The sequence below is a fragment of the Zalophus californianus genome, chromosome 1, assembly GCF_009762305.2.
Source record: "Zalophus californianus isolate mZalCal1 chromosome 1, mZalCal1.pri.v2, whole genome shotgun sequence".
Classification (NCBI taxonomy): domain Eukaryota; kingdom Metazoa; phylum Chordata; class Mammalia; order Carnivora; family Otariidae; genus Zalophus; species Zalophus californianus.
Window position 1 is genome coordinate 5,231,510 of NC_045595.1, and position 17,191 is coordinate 5,248,700.

A 17,191-nucleotide genomic window follows, 5' to 3' on the forward strand; every position below is an offset into this window, starting at 1 on the left:
ACTTTTCCCTGCTTTATCATCCTCAATGTACCCAACACTATTGCACAGACATTTACTTATTATTTGGATTATTTCTTGTGTTCTCACTAGAGTGTTTATACCACATGGGCAGGGGTTTTTGTCTGTTTTATTCACCACCGTAATCTTGGTGTTTAGAATAATATCCAGCACATAGTAAGTGCTCGATAAATATTCTTGTTTTATGATGAACTTGCTGATTGGTCCTTCCTGTTCCTGGTTTAGTTCTTACACTCTTTGTTACTGTCTATCTTGATCATTGTTTCTCATCCCCACACCCCTTTATATTTATGCTATATTTATGCATACACACAGATATACACTCAGATATGTATACATATGCTCGCCTACGTCTACAATTAGAAGACAGCATTGCTGGCGTATCAGCTTTCTTCCATGATACCTTTACCTTTGGTGTAGAAGGTGCACCCCACATGCCACATAACTTTGCCCCTACTGGCCATCACTGATTACAACAGTGTGGTCACCCAGGAGGGGTCAATTCATTCACTTGTCCTATAACCCATCAGATTTTCTCTCTTAAGCATTTGAACTAAGAGACCGGAATGGACCTGGCAGCTGTTCAAGAAAACATGCTGTTCGAACTCCTAGAGAAAAAGTCATTTAAGGGCACTTGTTAGAGAACAGTAAGGTGGGCTTTATCCAAGAAAGTGAGCATCATGATGGGTATAGGGACCTGTGCAATAGGGTCTTGTAGTAAGGGAGGAGATTGGACTCAGTTCTGATTCCAACAGTGACAACTGGAGATTTATATCCAAGGAGCAGGGTAGGAGTCAGGGATATAAAATCACCAAGAGGAAACATCAGAACCAGGGGAATTCTTACTGAAGGCAAGCCAGTGTGGTAAGATATGGAGGGTGATCAGATACCAAGGTTGGGGGATTTTTGCTAAACTGATTTAACAGGATTCTTATTCAAACTGGATTCTACAAGGATAAAGCGGAAAGGCCAAGGTTGAACCTAGTCCAGCAGAGTCCAAGGAGAGAGTCTTTGTCAGAGGTCTCATTGGGATGACCATAAAGGACCCTGTTCACCAGCTAGAGAAAGTCAGTCTGCAGAGTGAAGAGGACAGACTGAACCAAGTTGTAGGAAGAAGGAGCAATAATTATGTGATTCTATAGCACAGAGGTTAATGGCTAGATCTGAGGGTCAGAGGGACCCAAGTGGGGCTTGGGCACATGGTTCAACCTTCCCAACCCCCACCGTCCTGCCACAATATGTGAGATATATAAGTTCTTGCTGCTCCTCTCCCTCAATATTGATGTGAACTCTAAATTTACTATCTAGGAATATAGACAAGAAGTTTAATCTCTACTCCAAGTATGACATTGACTTTCTTTAGCTCATTGGGAGAATCATCCATTCTCCAGCCAAAAGTGGAGGCCGACAGCATGGTGTCTCTAATGGGGATCTGGGCTGGGGAACAGGTGAGGTCAGATGGGGCAGTTCTAAGAAGTGAGCTCTTAGAGGCTAAGGAATGAGAAATAGGACAGCTGATATCTCTGTCTGCTTGCAACAAGCAGGGTTAGGGTCAGGGTAAGGGAGAGGCTAAGAAAATCCACTTCAAAGTAATTTCTGCATGGCAGAAATACCATAAAAAATGGGAAGAAAAGCACTTCTCCATCTCACAGATCAAATTCTAAAAGTCTGAAGTGTGGAACTGAAATGTTCCTATTTTACTATTATATGTTAACTCATTCCTTCATTTACTTACACTAAGTTGCACATGTTAATATTTAATATCTAGTTCTGTGGTTTTGATTCTATTTATTTTCTCCCCCCACAACAAGCTTTAGAGATCAACAAAGTATGACTGACAAATAAATTTGTATGTATTGAAGGTGAACAATGTGATGTTTTGATAGACACAGACACTGTGAAATAATCACACAGTTAAGCTGATTAACACACCCATCCCCTCCCATAGTTACCATTTTTTAAAATTTTATTATGTTATGTTAGTCACCATACAATACATCATTAGTTTTTGATGTGGTGACCCACGATCCATTGTTTTTGTATAACACCCAGTGCTCCATGCAATACGTGTCCTCCTTAATACCCATCATCGGGCTGACCCATCCCCCACCCACCCACCCCTCTAAAACCCTCAGTTTGTTTCTCAGAGTCCATAGCCTCTCATGGTTCTTCTCTCCCTCCAATTCCATCCCCCCTTCATTTTTCCCTTCCTTCTCTTAATGTCCTCCATGCTATTCCTTTTGTTTCACCCATAAGTGAAACCATATGATAATTGACTTTCTCTGCTTGACTTATTTCACTTAGCATAATCTCTTCCAGTCCCATCCATGTTGATGCAAAAGTTGGGTATTCATCCTTTCTGATGGCTGAGTAATATTCCATCGTATATATGGACCACATCTTTATCCATTCATCTTTTGAAGGGCATCTCGGCTCTTTCCACAGTTTGGTTATTGCGGACATTGCTGCTAGGAACATTGGGGTGCATATGGTCCTTCTTTTCACTACATCTGTGTCTTTGGAGTAATTACCCAGAAGTGCAACTGCTGGGTCATAGGGTAGCTCTATTTTTAATTTTTTGAGGCACCTCTGCACTGTTTTCCAAAGTGGCTATATCAGCTTGCATTCCCACCAACAGTGTAAGAGGGTTCCCCTTTCTCCACAACCTCTCCAACACTTGTTGTTTCTTGCCTTGTCAATTTTTGCTATTCTAACTGGTGTAAGGTGGTATCTCAATGTGGTTTTGACTTGAATTTCCCTGATGGCTAATGATGATGGACATCTTTTCATGTGTCTGTTAGCCATTTGTATGTCTTCTTTGGAGAAGTGTCTGTTCATGTCTTCTGCCCATTTTTTGACTTGATTATTTGTTGTTGTTGTTGTTTTTTTGGGTGGTGAGTTTGAGAAGTTCTGATTCCATATAAATTTTAGGATTGTTTGTTCCAGGATGTTGAAAAATGTCATTGGAATTTTGATCGGGATGGCATTGAAGGTATAGGTTGTTCTGGGTGGCACAGACATTTTAACAATGTTTATTCTTTTGATCCATGAGCATGGAATGTTTTTCCATCTTTTTGTGTCTTCTTCAATTTCTTTCATGAGTGTTCTGTAGTTCCTAGAGTATAGATCCTTTACCTCTTTAGTTAGGTTTATTCCAAGGTATCGTATGGAAAGAATTAATAAGATCAATAAACCACTGGCCAGACTTATCCAAAAGAAAAGAGAAAGGACCCAAATTAATAAAATTATGAATGAAAGGGAAGAGATCACGACTAACACCAAGGAAATAGAAACAATTATTAGATATTATTATCAACAACTATATGCCAATAAATTAAGCAACCTGGAAGAAATGGATGCCTTCCTGGAAACCTATAAACTAGCAAGAATGAAACAGGAAGTAAATTGGCAACCTGAATAGGCCAATAACCAGTAACGAGATTGAAGCAGTGATCAAAAACCTCCCAAAAAACAAGAATCTAGGGCCTGATGGATTCTCTGGGGAATTCTACCAAACCTTCAAAGAAGAAATAATACCTATTCTCCTGAAGCTGTTCCAAAAAAATAGAAACAGAAGGGGGGATGGAGCAAGATGGCGGAGGAGTAGGAGACCTAGATTTTGTCTGGTCTCAGGAATTCAGCTGAATAGGGATCAAACCATTCTGAACACCTACGAACTCAACAGGAGATCGAAGAGGAGAGTAGCAACAACTCTCTGAACAGGGAAGAGACCACTTACTGGAAGGTAGGACGTGCGGAGAAGTGAATCCGAGGCGATATTCGGGAGGATAGACGGCGGGGGAGGGGCCTCCGCCGCCGCTTCTGGCAAGTGATAGAGCGGCGGAGCACAAAATCGGACCATTTAAAAGTTGGCTCAGCTGAGGGACGTCGCTGCAGTGGCTAAGCAGGGGGTGGAATCGTCCCGAGACAGTGTGGTCTCAGGACCCTTGGGGTCACAGAAAGACCGGGGGTGCCTGAGTGCGGCAGAGCTCCCAGGGATCGGAGCGGGGAAGCTGGCTGCAGAGACGGAGCCGAGGCGCGGGCTCTCAGCTCGGGGTTGCCATAAACTGTGATCCGCGGCCCAGTCGGGCCACTGCTCCTCCAGCAGGGACCCAACAAGCGGCAGAGCTGGGGAGACTCCCCTTCCTTCCCAGGGAGGAGCGGGGCGGGAATGCACCGCAGGGATCTGCTGGGTTTGGAGACTCCACACGGGGTCGGGTGCCAGAGGTAGCAAAGCTCGGTCACAGGCCGGGTGAGCATGGAGTGCGGCCAGAGACCAGGGACACGGGAGTGACTTCTTTTCTCTGGGGGCGCAATGAGGAGCGGGGCCCCGAGTTCTCAGCTCCTCCGGGTGGAGATTGGGAGACCACCATTTTTGCCCTGGTCCTCCAAGGCTGTACCGAGAGCTTGCAGGGAACAAAAGCTCCTGAGATCAAACCCGAGCAGCTTGCTTAGCCCAGACCAACAAGGGTGGGGCAATTCAGCCTCCGGCAAAGACATTTGGAAACCACAGCAACAGGCCCGTCCCCCAGAAGATCAGCACGAACAGCCAGCAAGCCAAGACCAAGTTTACCGATCAAGGAGAACGGGAGAACTCCAGCTCTAGGGGAATACTGCACATAGAATTCATGGCTTTTTTTTACCATGATTCATTAGTTCATCAAAGTTAATTTTTGTTAACTGTTTTTTTTTTATTTTTATTTTTCCCTTTTTCAACCAACATCTTATCAATCCTTTTTTAAAAAAACACATTTTTTATTTTTCATTTTTAGAGTCATATTTTATCCCTTCATAGTAGTTACCCTTATTTTTGGCATATATATATAAGTTGTTCTCTCTTTAAAATTTTGAGATACAGTTTCTTCTAACAGATCAAAATATACCCTAACTCACTAGTGTATGGCTTTGTTCTAGTCTCCTGCCTGATCACATTCTCTCCCTTTTTCCTTTTTTTTTCCTTAAATTTTCTTTCTTTTTTCAAACACCTTCTTATCTTATCAAGTCCTTTTATAAAATCTTTTATAATTTTCATCTTTACAGTCATCTTCCATCCCTTCATTGTATCAACCCTTATTCTGTACATATATGTCTTTCTTCCTTTAAAATTTTAGGAGGCACTTTTTTCTAACAGACCAAAATACGCCCAAAATCTAGTGTGTGGCACTGATCTATGCACTAGCCTGATCATATTTGATCATATTCTGCTTTTTTTGTATTGTTCTGTTTTTGTTTTTATCTTTTTCTTTTTTTTCTCTTTCTTTTTTCTTTCTTTCCCTTTCTTTTCCTCTGGTTTCAGGTCTTTTCTGATTTGTATACAGTATATTTGCTAGGGACGTTGTAAACCTGTTAGCATTTTGTTCTCTCATTCATCTATTCTCCTCTGAACAAAATGACAAGACGAAAAAAATCACCTCCGCAAAAAGAACAAGAGGTAGTACCGTCAGCCAGGGACCTACTCAATACGGACATTAGTACGATGTCGGACCTAGAGTTCAGAATCATGACTTTAAAGATACTAGCTGGGCTTGAAAAAAGTGTGGAAGTTATTAGAGAAACCCTTTCTGGAGAAATAAAAGAACAAAAATCTAACCAAGTCGAAATCAAAAAGGCTGTTGATGAAGTGCAATCAAAAATGGGGGCACTAAATGCTAGGATAAATGAGGCAGAATGCAGAATCAGTGATACAGAAGACCAAATGATGGAAAATAAAGAGGCTGAGAAAAAGAGAGAAACAACTACAGGATCACAAGGGCAGAATTCGAGAGATAAGTGATACGATAAGACGAAACAACATTAGAATAATTGGGATCCCAAGAAGGGGTACATGCATCCCAATGTTTATAGCAGCAATGTCCACCATAGCCAAACTGTGGAAAGAGCCAAGATGTCCATCGACAGATGAATGGATAAAGAAGATGTGGTATATATACACAATGGAATGTTATGCAGCCATCAAAAGGAATGACATCTTGCCATTTGCAAAAACATGGATGGAACTGGAGGGTGTTATGCTGAGTGAAATAAGTCAATCAGAGAAAGACATGTATCATATGACCTCACTGATATGAGGAATTCTTAATCTCAGGAACAAACTGAGGATTGCTGGAGTGGTTGGGGGTGGGAGGGATGGGGTGGCTGGGTGATGGACATTGGGGAAGATGTGTGCTACGGTGAGCGCTGTGAATTGTGTAAGACTGTTGAATCACAGATCTGTACTTCTGAAACAAATAACGCAACATATTTTAAGAAAAAAGAAAAAGAAGAAGATAGCAGGAGAGGAAGAATGAAGGGGAGTAAGTCAGAGGGGGAGACGAACCATGAGAGATGATGGACTCTGAAAAACAAACTGAGGTTTCTGGATGGGAGGAGGGTGGGGGGATGGGTTAGCTTGGTGATGGGTATTGAGGAGGGCACATTCTGCATGGAGCACTGGGTGTTATGAACAAACAATGAATCATGGAACAGTACACCAAAACAAATTATGTAATATATGGTGATTAACATAACAATAAAAAATTTAAAAAAAATAATTGGGATCCCAGAAGAAGAAGAGAGAGGGAGGGGGACAGAAGGGATATTGGAGCAAATAATAGCAGAGAACTTCCCTAATGTGAGGAAGGAAACTGGCATCAAAATCCAGGAGGCACAGAGAACCCCTCTCAAAATCAATAATAATAGGTCAACACCCCGACATCTAATAGTAAAACTTACGAGTCTCAGAGACAGAGAAAATCCTGAAAGCAGCTCGGGAGAAGAGATATGTAACCTACAATGGTAGAAACATTAGATTGGCAACAGACCTATGCACAGAGACCTGGCAGGCCAGAAAGGACTGGCAAGATATCTTCAGAGCACTAAACGAGAAAAATATGCAGCCAAGAATACTATATCCAGCTAGGCTGTCATTGAAAATAGAAGGAGAGATAATAAGCTTCCAGAACAAACAAAAACTAAAGGAATTTGCAAACACGAAACCAGCCCCTCAAGAAATATTGAAAGGGGTCATCTAAGCAAAGAGAAAGCCTAAAAGCAGCAAAGATCAGAAAGGAACACAGACAACATACAGTTAACGTCACCTTACAGGCAATACAATGGCACTAATTTCATACCTTTCAATAGTTACCCTGAATGTAAATGGGCTAAATGCCCCAATCAAAAGACACAGGCTATCAGATTGGATTAAAAAACAAGATCCATCAATATGCTGTCTGCAAGAGACTCATTTTAGACCCCAAGACACCCCCAGATTGAAAGTGAGGGGGTGGAAAACAATTTACCATGCTAATGGACACCAAAAAAAAGCTGGGGTGGCAATCCTTATATCAGACAAACTAGATTTTAAAACAAAGACTGTAATAAGAGATGAGGAAGGACACTATATCCTACTTAAAGGGTCTATCCAACAAGAAGATCTAACAATTGTAAATATCTATGCCCCTAACGTGGGAGCAGCCAATTATATAAGGCAATTAATAACAAAAGCAAAGAAACACATTGACAACAATATAATAATAGTGGGGGACTTTAACACCCCCCTGACTGAAATGGACAGATCATCTAAGCAAAAGATCAACAAGGAAATAAAGACTTTAAATGACACACTGGACCAAATGGACTTCACAGACATATTCAGAACATTCCATCCCAAAGCAATGGAATACACATTCTTCTCTAGTGCCCATGGAACATTCTCCAGAATTGATCACATCCTAGGTCACAAATCAGGTCTCAACCGGTACCAAAAGATTGGGATCATTCCCTGCATATTTTCAGACCACAATGCTTTGAAACAAGAACTCAATCACAAGAGGAAAGTCGGAAAGAACTCAAATACATGGAGGCTAAAGAGCATCCTACTAAAGAATGAATGGGTCAACCAGGAAATTAAAGAAGAATTAAAAAAATTCATGGAAACCAATGAAAATGAAAACACAACTGTCCAAAATCTTTGGGATACAGCAAAGGCAGTCCTGAGAGGAAAGTATATAGCAATACAAGCCTTTCTCAAGAAACAAGAAACGTCTCAAATACACAACCTAACCCTACACCTAAAGGAGCTGGAGAAAGAACAGCAAATAAAGCCTAAACCCAGCAGGAGAAGAGAAATCATAAAGATCAGAGCAGAAATCAATGAACTAGAAACCAAAGGAACAGTAGAATAGATCAACGAAACTAGGAGCTGGTTCTTTGAAAGAATTAACAAGATTGATAAACCCCTGGCCAGACTGATCAAAAAGAAAAGAGAAATGACCCAAACCCACAAAATCATGAATGCAAGAGGAGAGATCACAACCAACACCAAAGAAATACAAACAATTATAAGAACATATTATGAACAACTCTATGCCAGCAAATTAGATAACCTGGAAGAAACGGGTGTATTCCTAGAGATGTATCAACTACCAAAATTGAACCAGGAAGAAATAGAAAACCTGAATAGACCTATAGGCACTAAGGAAATTGAAGCAGTCATCAAAAATCTCCCAAGAAACAAAAGCCCAGGGCCAGATGGCTTCCCAGGGGAATGCTATCAGACATTTCAAGAAGAATTAATACCTATTCTCCTGAAACTGTTCCAAAAAATAGAAATGGAAGGAAAACTTCCAAACTCATTTTATGAGGCCAATATTACCTTGATCCCAAAACCAGACAAAGACCCCATCAAAAAGGAGAATTACAGACCAATATCCTTGATGAACATGGATGCAAAAATTCTCACCAAAATACTAGCCAATAGGATCCAACAGTACATTAAAAGGATTATTCACCATGACCAAGTGGGATTTATCCCTGGGCTGCAAGGCTGGTTCAACATCGCAAATCAATCAACGTGATACAATACATTAACAAAAGAAAGAACAAGAATCATATGATCCTCTCAATAGATGCAGAAAAAGCATTTGACAAAGTACAGCATCCTTTCTTGATCAAAACTCTTGAGAGTACAGGGATAGAGGGTACATACCTCAATATCATAAAAGCCATCTATGAAAAACCTACAGCGAATATCATTCTCAATGGGGAAAAGCTGAGAGCTTTTTGCCTAAGGTCAGGAACGCGGCAGGATGTCCACTATCACCACTCCTTTTCAACATAGTATTAGAAGTCCTAACCACAGCAATCAGACAACAAAAAGAAATCAAAGGCATCCAAATCGGCAAAGAGGAAGTCAAACTCTCACTCTTTGCAGATGATATGATACTGTATGTGGAAAACCCAAAAGACTCCACCCCAATACTGCTAGAACTCATACAGGAATTCAATAAAGTAGCAGGCTATAAAATCAATGCACAGAAATCAGTGGCATTCCTATACACCAACAACAAGACAGAAGAGAGACAAATCAAGGAGTCGATCCCATTTACAATTGCACCCAAAACCATTAGATACCTAGGAATAAATTTAACCAAAGAGGCAAAGGATCTGTACTCCGAAAACTATAAAATACTCAGGAAAGAAATTGAAGAAGACACAAAGAAATGGAAAAACGTTCCATGCTCATGGATTGGGAGAACCAACATTGTGAAGATGTCAATGCTACCTAGAGCAATCTACACATTCAATGCAATCCCCATTAAAATACCATCCACTTTTTTCAAAGAAATGGAACAAATAATCCTAAAATTTGTATGGAACCAGAAGAGACCCCGAATAGCCAGAGGAATCTTGAAAAAGAAAAGCAAAGCTGGCGGCACCACAATTCCAGACTTCCAGCTCTATTACAAAGCTGTCATCATCAAGACAGTATGGTACTGGCACAAAAACAGACACATAGATCAATGGAACAGAATCGAGAGCCCAGAAATGGACCCTCAACTCTATGGTCAACTTATCTTTGACAAAGCAGGAAAGAATGTCCAATGGCAAAAAGACAGTCTCTTCAACAAATGGTGTTGGGAAAATTGGACAGCCACATGCAGAAGAATGAAACTGGACCATTTCCTTACACCACACACAAAAATAGACTCCAAATGGTTGAAAGACCTAAACGTGAGACAGGAGTCCATCCAAATCCTAAAGGAGAACACAGGTAGCAACCTCTTCGACCTTAGCCGCAGCAACTTCTTCCTAGACACATCGCCAAAGGCAAGGGAAGCAAGGGCAAAAATGAACTATTGGGATTTCATCAAGATAAAAAGCTTTTGCACAGCAAAAGAAACAGTCCACAAAACCAAAAGACAACCGACAGAATGGGAGAAAATATTTGCAAATGACTTATCAGATAAAGGGCTAGTATCCAAAATCTATAAAGAACTTCTCAAACTCAACACCCAAAGAACAAATAATCCAATCAAGAAATGGGCAGAAGACATGAACAGACATTTTTCCAAAGAAGACATCCAAATGGCCAACAGGTACATGAAAAAATGCTCAACATCGCTCAGCATCAGGGAAATCCAAATCAAGACCTCCATGAGATACCACCTCACACCAGTCAGAATGGCTAAAATTAACAAGTCAGGGAACGACAGATGTTGGCGGGGATGTGGAGAAAGGGGAACCCTCCTACACTGTTGGTGGGAATGCAAGCTTGTGCAACCACTCTGGAAAACAGTATGGAGGTTCCTCAAACAGTTGAAATTAGAGCTACCATTCGATCCAGCAATTGCACTACTGGGTATTTACCACAAAGATACAAATGTAGAGACCCGAAGGGGTACGTGCACCCCAATGTTTACAGCAGCAATGTCCACCATAGCCAAACTGTGGAAAGAGCCAAGATGTCCATCGACAGATGAATGGATAAAGAAGAAGTGGTATATATACACAATGGAATATTAGGCAGCCATCAAAAGGAATGAGATCTTGCCATTTGCAACGACGTGGATCGAACTGGAGGGTGTTATGCTGAGTGAAATAAGTCAATCAGAGAAAGACATGTATCATATGACCTCACTGATATGAGGAATTCTTAATCTCAGGAAACAAACTGAGTGTTACTGGACTGGTTGGGGGTGGGAGGGATGGGGTGGCTGGGTGATAGACATTGGGGAGGGTATGTGCTATGGTGAGCACTGTGAATTGTGTAAGACTGTTGAATCACAGGTCTGTACTTCTGAAACAAATAATGCAACATATTTTAAGAAAAAAGAAAAAGAAGAAGATAGCAGGAGAGGAAGAATGAAGGGGAGTAAGTCAGAGGGGGAGACGAACCATGAGAGATGATGGACTCTGAAAAACAAACTGAGGGTTCTAGAGGGGAGGAGGGTAGGGGGATGGGTTAGCCTGGTGATGGGTATTAAAGAGGGCACATTCTGCTGGAGCACTGGGTGTTATGAACAAACAATGAATCATGGAACACTACATCAAAAACTAATGATGTAATATATGGTGATTAACATAACAATAAAAAATTTAAAAAAATGGAAACAGAAGGAAAGCTTCCAGACTCATTCTATGAGGCCAGTATTACCTTGATCCCCAAACCAGGCAAAGACCCCATCAAAAAGGAGAATTTCAGACTGATATCCCTGATGAATATGAATTCCAAAATCCTCAAAAAATCCTAGCTAATAGGATCCAACAGTACACTAAAAGGATCATCCACCACGGCCAAGTGGGATTTATCCCTGGAATGCAAGGGTGGTTCAACATTCACAAATCAATCAATGTGATAGAACACATTAATAAGAGGAGAGAGAAGAACCATATGGCCCTCTCAATTGATGGAGAAAAAGCATTTGACAAAATACAGCATCCTTTCCTGATTTAAACTCTTCAGAATATAGGGATAGAGGGAACATTCCTCAAGTTCATAAAATCCATCTATGAGAAACCCACAGCGAATATTATCCTCAATGGGGAAAAGCTGAGAGCCTTTCCCTAAGATCAGGAACATGTCAAGGATGCCCACTTTTGCCACAATTGTTGAACATAGTACTAGAAGTCCTAGCAACAGTAATTAGACAACAAAAAGAAATAAAAGGTATTCACATTAGCAAGGAAGGAGTCAAACTCTCTCTCTTCACAGATGACATGATACTTTATGTGGAAAATCCAAAAGACTCCACCCCCAAATTACTAGAACTCATACAGCAATTCAGTAATGTGGCAGGATACAAAATCAATGCACAGAAATCAATTGCTTTCCTATACACTAACAATGTAACTGAGGAAAGAGAAATTAGAGAACTGATTCTATTTACAATAGCACCAAAAACCATAAGATACCTTGGAATAAACCTAGCCCAATAGATACCTTTTAAAATCTTGTCAAGCATGCAGCATTGGCAGGGTGGTTGATAGCTGGGCTGATTAGTGCCCCAAAGTCAGCGGTGTCCTACTTCCTTGGTCCTTATTTCTCTGTCCAATGAGTGACTAAGTGACCTGAGAATTCTACGGTAAGCATGATGTGGATATCCATGGCCTCTAGAGGTTTGTATTCATGATGTTGCCTTTAATTAGACTTTGACTTGACCCATGGAAATTACACCAACAGATTGTGGTCCTCTTGAAACTGCCAAGACTCCTTGAGAAATAGGAAATAAGACTCTACAATTCCCTCTCTTTTATCAGTTATCCGTTAGAAGCTGAGGGAGCTATGGCCAAGAGAAGAAACTTTCTTCTGTGTGGTGAGTGTTCAACATCTTATTTTCTGGTTCTAGAACAGCTATAGTATTCAGTTGAGCTGGCGGAGGGCTGGCCTGAGGGGCATCTCTTGAGAGGGACATGTCTGGATTTCAAAGTGTGTGTTAACTTAGAGCCAATATTTCAATGGTTTTTATTTGCTTTCAGACACCATGTCTAATGTCCTTGGAAGTAAAAACAACATTGAAAGTAATGATTGGTTTTCTGACTTTAAAAACAAAGAAAGTAGTGGTTCTCAACTGGGGGCCATTTGGTGTCCCCACAGGGGACACTTAGTATTGTTTGCAGACAGTTTTGGTGGTTGTGACTTGAGTGAGTGTGTTCCTGGAATTTAGTGGGTGGAGGCCAGGGGTGCCACCCCACACCCTCCAGTGCACAGGCCAGCCCTTGTGATGAGGAATTATCCAAGCTAAAATGTCAATACGGCTGAGACTGAGCAACCCTACCTGAAGGAAGGTATAAGTATTTTTTTTTTAAATTTTAGTGGCATGAGCTAAAACAACAACAACAAAAATGCACCAAATTGGTAAAAAAAAACAACCTCATGGGGAGATTCATTGGCAGCAAACAAAACCTCCATGAAATTTTTGACCATTGGTGTAGTTGATTTTTTTCTTAAATTCCGGAAGGTGGTTATCAGGGGTTAATGCTTACTCAACACTAGGTATCACTCTTGGTGATACTGTTGCCCTGTGCACCTGCTCTGCTGTAGCTTTCAGCATAAATACCACTACATTATTTTTAAATTTAATTTTTAAAAACTTTATTGGGATATAATTGGTACATAACATTGTGTAAAGGTGAGGTGTTCCCCATGTTGATTTGGTACACTTATATATGGCAGTATGATGACCACCTTAGCTTTAGCTAACATCTTGTGGCATCTCATAAGCACCATTTCCTGCTTGTCACAGGAACCAATGAGATCTAGTCTGTCAGCAGTCTTTTTTTTTAATTTAATTTTATTTTATTATGTTCTGTTAGTCACCATACAGTACATCATTAGTTTTTGATGTAGTGTCCCATGATTCATTGTTTGCTTATAACACCCAGTGCTCCATGCAATACATGTTCCCCTTAATACCCATCACTGGGCTAACCCATCCCTCCACCCCCCCTCCCCTCTAAAACCCTCAGTTTGTTTCTCAGAGTCCATAGTCTCTCATGGTTCATCTCTCTCTCCGATTCCCCCCCCTTCATTTTTCCCTTCCTTCTCCTAATGTCCTCCCTGCTATTCCTTATGTTCCACAAATAAGTGAAACCATATGATAATTGACTTTCTCTGCTTGACTTATTTCACTTAGCATAATCTCCTCCAGTCCCATCCACCTTGATGTAAAAGTTGGGTATTCATCTTTTCTGGTGGCTGAGTAATATTAAAAATAGCCTGTCAGCAGTCTTAAGGTTTATACTATGGTTCTGTTGTCTATCAACACTATGCTGTGCATTTGATCTCCAGGACTTACCTGTCTACTAGTTCCAAGTTAGTTCCCTTAAACAACATCTCCCCAGGTCCGCCCCCATCCACCCAGCCCCTGGTAACCACCATTCTACTGTCTGCTTTTATGAGGTCAGCTTCAGAACCATGATTGAATTGGATGGGTATGAAACAGGCTTCAACAGAGTTTGAATTCTGGATTACATAGTCTCAGGTTCAGGAGAGGACACGCTATGGGGAACCCTCTTAGACTGTTGGTGGGAATGCAAGTTGGTACAGCCACTTTGGAAAACAGTGTGGAGGTGCCTCAGAAAATTAAAAATAGAGCTACCCTATGACCCAGCAATTGCACTCCTGGGTATTTATCCCAAAGACACAGATGTAGTGAAAAGAAGGGGCACATGCACCCCAATGTTCATAGCAGCAATGTCTGCAATAGCCAAACTGTGGAAGGAGCCGAGATGCCCTTCAACAGATGAATGGATAAAGAAGATGTGGTCCATATATACAATGGAATACTACTCAGCCATCAGAAAGGATGAATACCCAACTTTTGCATCAACATGGATGGAGCCTCACCCTCGCTGATGGGTCCACATGTTCCACCTTCCCCTCTGCTCTGTTTTTTCTTCTCCTCTTTCCTCTTCCCCCTGGTAAAATCTAAGCCAGAGTTACAGGGCAAGGTGAGCAGGGAGGAAAGTGTTAGGGAGTGGTCAATCTGTTCCAGTTCCATTGGGGGAAGGCACTCTAGCTCTGCAGGAACCACACCCATCACTGACCACCTGGGTCCACCTACCTCTCAGGAACATTGAGCTGGCCCCTACCTGCTGGGCTGTAGGGGAGGAGGCTGTTTCCCTTATACTGACTGTGGAGCTGATGTTGGTTCACAACTCTCCCTCTTGGGAAGATCCCAGGTGTGATCTGAAATTGGCCCCATTGCTCCAGGACAGGGAGAGACTGAAGAAGGAGGCAGGCCAATCCAGGTTGGGAGGTGGCAGGTTTAATAAAGAAAGGGAACTTACATATAGGGTTTGTCTTGGGCAACAGCAAGACAAATGGATCCCCTCACCCATCCACCAAATCTTGTAAGTCTACATATAGAGAGGAGGGGCTTGATTGGGTTTAGTCACGTATACGCCACATCACTATCTCAAGGTGATGTCCTTGGAGCAGCCTCTTGGAGCAGGAAAGGCAAGGAGAAGCTGCTTTGCAAGGACAGGTGAGGGGGTGAGGGGGTGAGGAGCCTCTGAGTGTCTGAGTCCAGCTCATAGGTCAATTGGCGGTCATGACTTTTCGGTGACCTTCCTCAGCAGTTGGGTTGGCAGACTTGGGAAATAGGAGCACCCTCTGGGTTCCAACAGTTTTGTCAGAACAACCAGAATGACTCACACAAAAAAGATAAGGTGGGGTTTTCACTGCTAGGGCAATCAAGCTCTTTGCTAAAGGAGCAGAACTTTGTCTTCAAAATAATCAGGTGGTCACCCTGATTAAAATTCATGAGTGTCACCAAAAAGGTAGGATTTCTGTATTGATGGGGCTGGTGGTGGTGGTGGTGAGGCATATGATATTTTTCTCAAAGGCTGAATACTCTCACAGCTTCTATTCTCCAGTATCATTTTATATTCTCTGAAAAGACACAGTAGTACTTCTTAAGTCTCTATATAAGTAACCCATCTTTACTCTAGGAAAACAGAAAATGCAGATGAGCAAAATTGAAAACTACCTGGAAATGACCACTCTTCACATCCTAGCCTGTCTCACCACACTTTTTCTTTCCAGTATGTAAGAGTAATAAACATTTGTTTTGTGTTGGTCTTTTCAAATCAGCCTCCCACCACACCAGCTTAAACCTGATGTAAGTGTTTAGCAGCTTCCAAAGAAGAGACCATTTTATTAAGTTTGCTAGCATTTATCAGTTTTATAAAACTGATTAAAACCTTAATGAAATGTATCCACATGTTGTTAGGAGAAAGTGAACTGAATCTATTTAAGTGAATAAACTATTCTGCTGGTAGGAGGGGTATCTATGGAAATGATAAATTTACTTATATTTAACATGCTGCCCTTCTTTGTAATCAAGACAGTAAGTTCTATGTTGTAAACCAAGTACTGTCCCTGGGAAAAACAAGTGTGTGGTCAGGAGTATTCAGAAGCCCACTGAAGGATTTAAGTAAGATTCCTGAAGTGTTAATTCCTTCCTTTTATTTTTCTCAGGGCTTTCTTGCTTGGTCTTTGTCGTGAGGACACAAGATTCATCAGACTATGGTATGTTGGTACTTGAAACCAAAAGCAAGTTCTTTTTCTTTTAAAGATTTTATTTATTTATTTACTTACTTGAGAGTGGGAGAGAAACAGCATGAGAGAGGAGAGGGTCAGAGGGAGAAGCAGACTCCCCACTGAGCCGGGAGCCCAATGTGGGACTCGATCCCAGGACTCCAGGATCATGACCTGAGCCGAAGGCAGTCGCTTAACCAACTGAGCCACCCAGGCGCCCCCAAAAGCAAGCTCTTTTTAAATCACTGCCCAGTATATCTGGATGGGAATGCCCAGCGCAACAGGGCACAGTCCATCAGGATGTGGTCTTTCCCCCATGGCCTCAACAGACAACTCTAAAATTTGGCATCATTTCTTTTTTTTTTTTTTTAATTTTAGAGAGAGAGAGAGCATCAACAGGGGGAGGGACAAAGGAAGAGGGACAAGCAGACTCCCTGCTGAGCAGGAAGCCCAATGCAGGGCTTGATCCCAAGATCCTGAGATCATGACCTGATCCGAAAGCAGATGCTTAACTGACTGAGCCACCCAGGTGCCCCCAGTCTGGCATCATTTCTAAGAGCTCTGCGACTCTTGATTAATTCGGATGAGCTACATTGATTGCCATTTTTGTAGGTCCAGAGTGGCCAAATACTGTCAATTTTGTGTGGTTCTACTCACTGTTATTCTACAACTTTTGTACTGTGTTCATATGGAAGACTATGCCCAGATTCATATGAAGGTGGAATGAGAAGGCAGTTTTCCGTTTTGCCTGACACTTTCCAAAAGTCCACTATGCCTCTCTGATACAAACCTGCTTTTTTCTGGTATCATTCCATTGCTTCCATCAGACTCCCAGAAGCATCCTTGTTCTCTTCCTCTCTTTCCCACAATCCC